This window comes from Petromyzon marinus, unplaced genomic scaffold (assembly GCF_048934315.1).
Source record: "Petromyzon marinus isolate PM22_M1 ecotype Great Lakes invasive population unplaced genomic scaffold, UKy_Petmar_22M1.pri1.0 PM_Scaffold_82, whole genome shotgun sequence".
Classification (NCBI taxonomy): Eukaryota; Metazoa; Chordata; class Hyperoartia; order Petromyzontiformes; family Petromyzontidae; genus Petromyzon; species Petromyzon marinus.
Window position 1 is genome coordinate 331595 of NW_027423691.1, and position 7867 is coordinate 339461.

A 7867-nucleotide genomic window follows, 5' to 3' on the forward strand; every position below is an offset into this window, starting at 1 on the left:
CCAGAAATAACTTTTGCTCAATAGGTTTGTGGTCATATATAGTTACTAATTATTGTTAACATGGGGATAGTACATTTGTGTGATGTAGGTGCTGGATGTGGTCATAGCTGGGATCCTATCCTTTTCTATATTTATAGAGCACCTTTGGTCAAGGCACGCTTTCCAACATTTAAAAGCTGTAACAAAAACAAAGTGATTTATATGGCAAGGGCAGTGCAAGGGCCGAGGAATGAGTGTCCCGAACAGAGGACATGTGGCTTCATGCAAGAGATATAGGGAAGGAACGGAACAAAATGGAACGGTGGGGAGGGAAGAGGAAGGGGATGGGCTATTAAAAAGAGGTGAGGCCTTCAGAGAGGAATGGAAGAAGGTTATGGAGGTGGCCTGCTTCATGTTCAAGTATCTCTCTATTTACAAAGTTCGATTTTACGAAATTTCGCGTTCATGCAATTGACAAATTAAGTGTTCTAATGCTGTACTGTGCTGTGTGATTGTCACGAGGCCCCCATGGTGTCAGCCAGCGCTGGTCTCAAACCCTCGGTACCCACTATATCTGTTTACCTGCTATGAAGTAGGAGCATTGCTCGAAACGTCGACAATTATATCCATGTCCTTTCAATGCATTGTTGTTAACGAGTGTGTTGTAGAGGAGGTTAATTGACCATACTTCACCACGCTGACCAAACCGGGTTGGTGGAGGTAGGTGAACATTGTATAAACGTGGAGAGGAAGGAAAGTACGGTACAATATTTGAATTCATACGCACACAGTGGGGAGCACAGGCGTTGCCTCTGCCAGTGATCTCAGTCAACCCACCGCTCCTGGGTCTGTCCCGTGAACTCCTCCTGCACCCAGCTGGCACAGCAGTCAACCCATAGCACCTGGGCCTGTCCTGGGACTCCTACCAGTAGCAAGCCTCCCACACTGCAAGTCGACTCAAAGTGCACTTAGCCTGTGACAAGCGCCGTGGTGCCGTCACCACCACTTAATGGCGGATGGCGGCTGTTGTTAATGCACGGTGGAACAGAGTTCAGCTTCCAATGAGTAGGATGGTACGGTGTATGTGTGTATAAAGCAGCAGCACTGGAGAGACAAAGGTGGCCGGGTGTGGTGCTGGCCAACCACTCCCTCGCGTGCCGTACCGGGTTTTATCGGTACTTCTTGCTAACAGCACTTGTCCCAACAGCCTGATAGAGGCTATACATGAGTCTTTGTCTTTGCAGTGGTTTGTGCACTGCGCCACGGTCTCTATGACCTTTATTGCACTGAGGTCCAGGTCGTTATAGGTCCAGCCTTGACGAACGCCTTTCAACGTATTGCATGCTTCTCCAAATTATAAGACGAATCCCAAAACATACATATTTGGCCTCACACAAGGCAAAGATCGCCCGTATAGCCTGAACAGACTGTTGGGGAAAGTGCTGCAAGCGAGCACCAATGAAGGCTGACACAGCACACGAGGGTTGGGTGGCCAGAACCACGCCCGGATGCCTTTATCTCCCCAGTGGCCATGTTAACACATTACACCGTACCGGGTAATAATGTGAGGCTGAGTCGAAGTTAGGGGAGGCCGTGAGCAGGAATCGAACTCGGGTCACCAAGTTCGTAGCGCCGAGCGCTGCTCTTCACAATAACAAAAAGTCGCCATTCGCCACTAAGTGGTGGTGACGTTACCATGACACTTGTGCCAGGCGATGTGCACTTTGAGGCCACGTGAATTGTCGAAGACCCTCTAACAGTAGGTCACAGGACAGACCCAGGTGCCATGGGTTGACTGAGATGACTGGCAGATGCACCACCTGTGCCCCCTATTGTGCCAACTTCCTGTATTTTTTTCGACCCGGTTATCCGCTCATTGTTGTGAGCGTCGCTCCTCTGCCCTCCGCTGTTGTTGGAGGACGATTGCCTCAAACTTCCCAATAGTGTCTTCTAGGTGCACGTATCCTGGCACTGCACAGTAGCATCCTTAACGAGCCTCCTCGCTCACTCTACACGAATCTGCGGGTCGTGCTCTTACATGTGGACGTCTCCTGGATTATAACTTTTGCTTTAAAATGCACAAGCCAAATGTGCGTCTCAGAATCGGTAGACCGCGGTAGAATGGAGAAGGATGTTGGAGTGGTGGTGCCGCGCCTGGCACATTAAAATAACAACCCGCCGAGCCGAGTTAGATAGCAAGACACGGCTAACATCTGCAGTGGCGAAGTGATGACACCTTGGATGAAGGTGAATCATTCCAAAAGCACGATTAATGATGATCCGTACCTCGAGATTCCTGGCTGGCTGCTGGCTGGGCGCCTCTCCACTCCAACCACAATTACTCCACTGTTAGTGGCTGATGTAGGCCGTTGCTACAGAAACTAGCTGGATAACATAACTGGCTATGCGGGATTATTTGTCGAACAAATGAAATTAAACGGCTTAAACGGAAGTCCGGCAGACGTCTAATAATAGTAATAATTATAATCATTAATTGGCATAGATAGCGACACCGAAAAGGTGGAAATAACGAATAGAGAAGACTGACCACGGCTCATTTAAAATCGCTCTAACTTTTAAATGTGCTCCTATCAACGTAATTATTTTGCCAAGATGCTTATTTCCTAGATGTGCGTGTATGTATATATATAACCTCAGTCTTTGCGTTTTATTATCAGAATCAGAATCTTTAGTTATCCTGGAGAAATATGATAAGCTATGAAGATATTTTTCAGAGATGTCCAGTAGGGATGGGTCAGAAACTTAAACGATAGGAGTAAGCAAATCACTCAAGATAAATGTATCAATAAATGAAAAACTAAAAAAAGCTATTTAATTTACCAGGTAAGGCCCACTGACTTTTTAGCTATTTTCAGAATAGACTTGGCCACACTATGATAGCTCCACAAAGTGGCTTATTGTGTGGACATTGTATTGCAGGCAGACACTACACGCACATTGTTGATTCTGAATGAGGAGGGAAAACCAGAGGACCCGAAAAAAAATGCACGCGACCACGGGACGAGAGAGTGAGACATAAACTCAAAATATACTGAAGGTCACGGGACAGACCCAGGGGCCATGGGCTGACTGAATTAGATGACTGGCAGATGTACCACCTGTGCCCCCTACTGTCAACTTGCCGCATTACATCCGCCCGGCGCTCCGCTCGATGGAGTCGGGATCTAACCCACGAACCTCGTGCAGATTACTGTTCGTGCTCCGAGCGCAGGAGGACTAAGAGACGAGTCTGAACACGGACAGCTGTCGTTTGCTTGCGTGGCTGAGCTTCGTGACCTGCGAGACAAATCCACAGCCTGCCGCGTGTGCGGTGATTCACAGGCGATTCGTCATCCCACTTGTCAGGCCGTCAGCGCTCCGCAGGGCTGAGGGACCCGCGGGGAGAACGGGATGATGGGGAAATATGGAACCGATTAATTTGTTTTTGTTGCTTTCTTATTTATCCATACGAGTCGCACTGAACCGTGGGGCATTTTTAGCTGCGAAGCAACTGTGTACCGCATAGTAAAGTTTTTTTTGGATTATTTCGCGTAAATATAAATGTGTCGTTAACCCACCACCACCCGACACAGCTAATCAGCAAGGTTTGTCACCTAAACAAAACGTGCCAATTACTATGGGCAGCCGCCCAGCTAAGGCGGTCACAGTAGGACGATTAGGATCGGTTAGAGCAGTGTTCTTCATTTCAAGGCCCACGGGCCAATGGCGGCCCCAGGTGGCCTTCAGTGTGACCCCTGACAGCACATGGATATGAAAACACCCCTTGTAGGTGAGGCGGTGTTGCGGCTCTCAGACTGATGTCATATCGGCTGAAGTAGCCTCCCTCTGAAAATGAGTGAAGAACACTGTTTTTGGATCAGGAGGAGGTGGTGGCAGAACCTTCGAGAAACCTTTGAGAAGGGACATGGACCACGGGGGCCCTGGGTGACTGTGCAACTCGCCCTCTCACCTATACTCACCGTTGTCCTTCACCAACGTGGTTAGGAATGGTCAAAGTCCAACACGCTCCCCACATACCCCCGACCGCGATTGCGGAATTAAACAACGATGAGGCAATTAAGGATTGCCCCTTGCTGTGGCTGAACGCTATCGCGGGATGAATGTCAAGGCAGGTGCGCGGACTTCATCCCAATCGATACACTTTGTGAGCTTTGCAGTTGCAGGGATAATCAAATCACGTTCCTCTAATCACCTCGATAAGGCTTCTCACCGAGCCAGGTTGTTTATAAGTCAACATCTCCTTATCCATTCACGTTCACGTGAGACGAATTGAGTTCACATTCTACTGTGGGTATGTGCGTGCGCATGTCTGTATGCATTTGGAGCCGCGGAACAGTGAACACGAGTTCGATTTCCGCTCACCTCCAATATCGGGTGACGAATATCTGAACCCGTACTGGGCCTCCCCTATGTCGACTCGGACTAAAACGAGTATCGGGTGCGGTGTGTAAAACATCAGCACTGGTGAGACAAAGGCGGCCGGATGTGGTGTTGCTCGTGCCAGCCTTCACCCATACAACCTTCAACAGTCTGTTGAAGCTTGTATGGGAGAACGTTGTCTTGCGTGTGTCTCTCTCTCTCTGTCTCCCGCCATATTGTGTCTCTCGCGTTATGCTCTCACAATCTGCCTTTAACTTCTCATCAATTCACTGCCGTTCACCAATTTCTGCACGAGTGCCTGTCACATCAAAATCTGAATATTTATGTATATTGCAGGAGGAATCCGATGAGCTATGAAGCTCTTTTTCACAGATGTCCATTAGGGGTAGGTCAAAGCGTTACATCAACAAACAATACAAAACACGATAGGAGTGCAAAGTATAGGAAAGGTAAACAAATCACTACAAAAAAATTGAAATTAAAATAAACAATATTTAATTTACCAGGTAAAGCCCATTGAAGTATTAGCTTCTTTTTTCAGAAGCAACCTGGCCACAAATGATAGCTTCACGAAGTTGGCTTATCATGTGGAAATGAAAAGCAGCCAAATTTATGGCAGCCAAATTATCTTAATAATCTAAACGCATGTTTAAATATCCCTCCCCATGCGCTTCTGCCACCGTCTGAAACGTTTTTCCTTCCGATATTATGAAGCCACTGAAGCTATGCACTTTAAAATCATAAATTAGATTAAAAGCGAATTTCTTTAGAACTGCTTTTTTTCCTTTGCCAGTACCAAAATATGAGAATAGGTTTTCCCCTTTATCTGGCAACAAAACAAGTGTTAAGATTTTGATTTAAAGCTTTCGTGACTGCAGGGATTAATATTCTTGGTTCTTTCGGTAAAGTCACGTAGAAGGGAAACAATAAAAGAATAAAAATATAAAACAATCATCATGATGATAATTGCTTGTGTTACAGTCGAAACGTCTTGAGAATTGTATTGTTTTATATGTTTATTATTTGATTGTTTCCCTTCTACGTGACTTTACCGAAAGAACCAAGAATATGAATCCCTGCAGTCACGAAAGCTTTAAATAAAAAAGAATATAGGTGTTAAGATGTTAAAACACCAAAGTGAAACCTTTTACAAGGAATCTTGTCTGCATTAACACTGTTTGAGACTAGGCTCCAAAGAAAGCTGTCTCTGGTGTGGACCAACCAGTTTCAAAGAAAATGCATATATTATATTCTTGGTTCTTTCGGTAGTTTGTTGTCCTTCCCCCGCACCTCCGATTAGCACGGTTGGCTACGTACGGTGCCAAAGAAGATCAACAAACACCTAATTATGTTGTATATTTCCCAATATTTTTAAGTCTTGCTGTTAAAATCTATCTTTTTAAAGGGCTGCCCTTGTCAGCATCGCCTATGATCGTTGTATTTCACCTGCTCTGAATAAAGATGCCATCTGTGAATGTTTCACCTGAGCCGAGTCACAATTCCCACTGTGTGTTTATTATGTTTCACAGAGATGGCCTTGAGGCAGGGAAACACCATTTCCTTTTACATTGCTAGATACTTCACCCCAAAGGAGTCCCGGCGGCGATGCTGCTATCGGGCGCACAGTCACAGAGTGGGAACTCCTCAGCAGGCGATGAGTCACGGGGAGCATCTTGATGAGCACGACCCTTGCTCTGCAGAGGGACGGTCTTCTTGCTGAAATAGCCTCACGCAGTGGGTTCGTGATGTTGATGGATACCGGTCTGCCCTGCAATAAACATTACCACGATGACTGTGTCCATATGTAACATCGTACATATGAGAGAGAACCGGGTGGTGGCGGCTTCGCACGTCCCCGGTAATCCAGCACTATAGAGGCAGCAGGGAGGGTTGGTGGATCACCCACAGATGATGTCGTGAAACTCCCTTCCCGTGGGCTTCGAGGAAGTGCCTTACCCTGGCTCGTCAGGAGAGGGCGATACATCAAGTGGACTAATCGCCATCTGTTTCAATCTGAACCGGGATTGAACGTTGCCTCGTGCAACACGTGGGTTTTCACCAGGTTCTTGGGTTTGCTCCCACTTGCGTATAATAATAAACACTGCTGATCATTTATTGGCTATGAACAACTTAAAATAAAAACTCAATGTAGCATCAGCAAGCCCCTCCTTAAAATGAGTCTTTCCACTCAATGTGGCTTTCCTGGATATAAGTAAATATTGATTACGAGGTTATTTAAAGTGGATTAACTGCTAATTCCTGTGGATTACGAGCTAATTGTAGATGAGTATTATTAGTAGTGTAATGCTTTGTGCTGACTGTTATTAAACCACTGTTGTCTGCACTCCTTCAATGGAGGAGGAATAACACTACACAAATTCTCTCTTGCAGTCCTCTCGTGGCTAGCAGACCTTGACATTGGCATCCAGTTCCTGAGCTCCCGAGCCGATTGCTGCCATATGCAAGAGTAGACGAGAATCAGATTCGCGTGATGACTCATCACCTCTTCTGGTTGCCTCGCTGTGCCCTGTGCACCCGATAAGAGCATTGTCGGGACTAATCTAACGGACTCACTATTTTTTTATTTTACCTGGTAAGTCCCATTAAGCTGTACAGCTCTTTTTATAAATGAGCTGACCACAAATTATAGCACAACGAAGTAACTTATCACGTGCGAATTTATAGCAGCCAAATACTCTAAAGGCATATTGATTCTAAATGTGGAGGGAAAAATTGGAGGACCCGGAGAAAAATCCACTCGACCACAGGGAGAAAGACATGCAAACTCCAAATATACAGCAGGCGTCACAGTCGGGATCAAACCCACGGTCTTCTGTATACCAATCGAGGGAGTTAACATCTTGTCACCGTGGCCCCCCTCAGGTAAATCTCAGTTTCTCGCATTACGAGGAGGCACGGCGATTTCACGGCCTCGACGGTATTTTTTCATATAAATACATTTTGTGGTGAAATTAGTTCAGAATCAGAATCTTTATTTATCCTGGAGAAATCCGATGAGCTCTCAAGCTCTTTTTCAAAGGTGTCCCAAAGGGGCCAGTCAAAAAGTTACAACAATGCAAAAACACGAATAGGAGTGCAAAGTAGAGGAAAGGTAAGCAAAGCACCAAGAATGAATATATAACATAGATTAAGTATACAAGTTCATATTTCAAAAGTATACAAATTTCCAAGCTCGGTTTAAACAACAGCAAGAAAAGTGCCAGACGTTGCACATTAAAATTTAACTTTACATTGTAAGAAGAAAAAGACCATGCGCCTTGACAAAGGAATTAGCATATAATTTAGCATTGAAATGGCTCATTGAAATAGCTAAGTTAAAGTATACACATCCGCAGAGGTACCCCTTGACAAAGGAATTAGCGCTGGAGTGGAAGAAGCCACGCTTAGATCACGACCTTTAAGCTGTGTGAGAAGAAAAAGGACAAGTGCCTTGAAAAAGGAATTACCATATAATTTAGCATTGAAA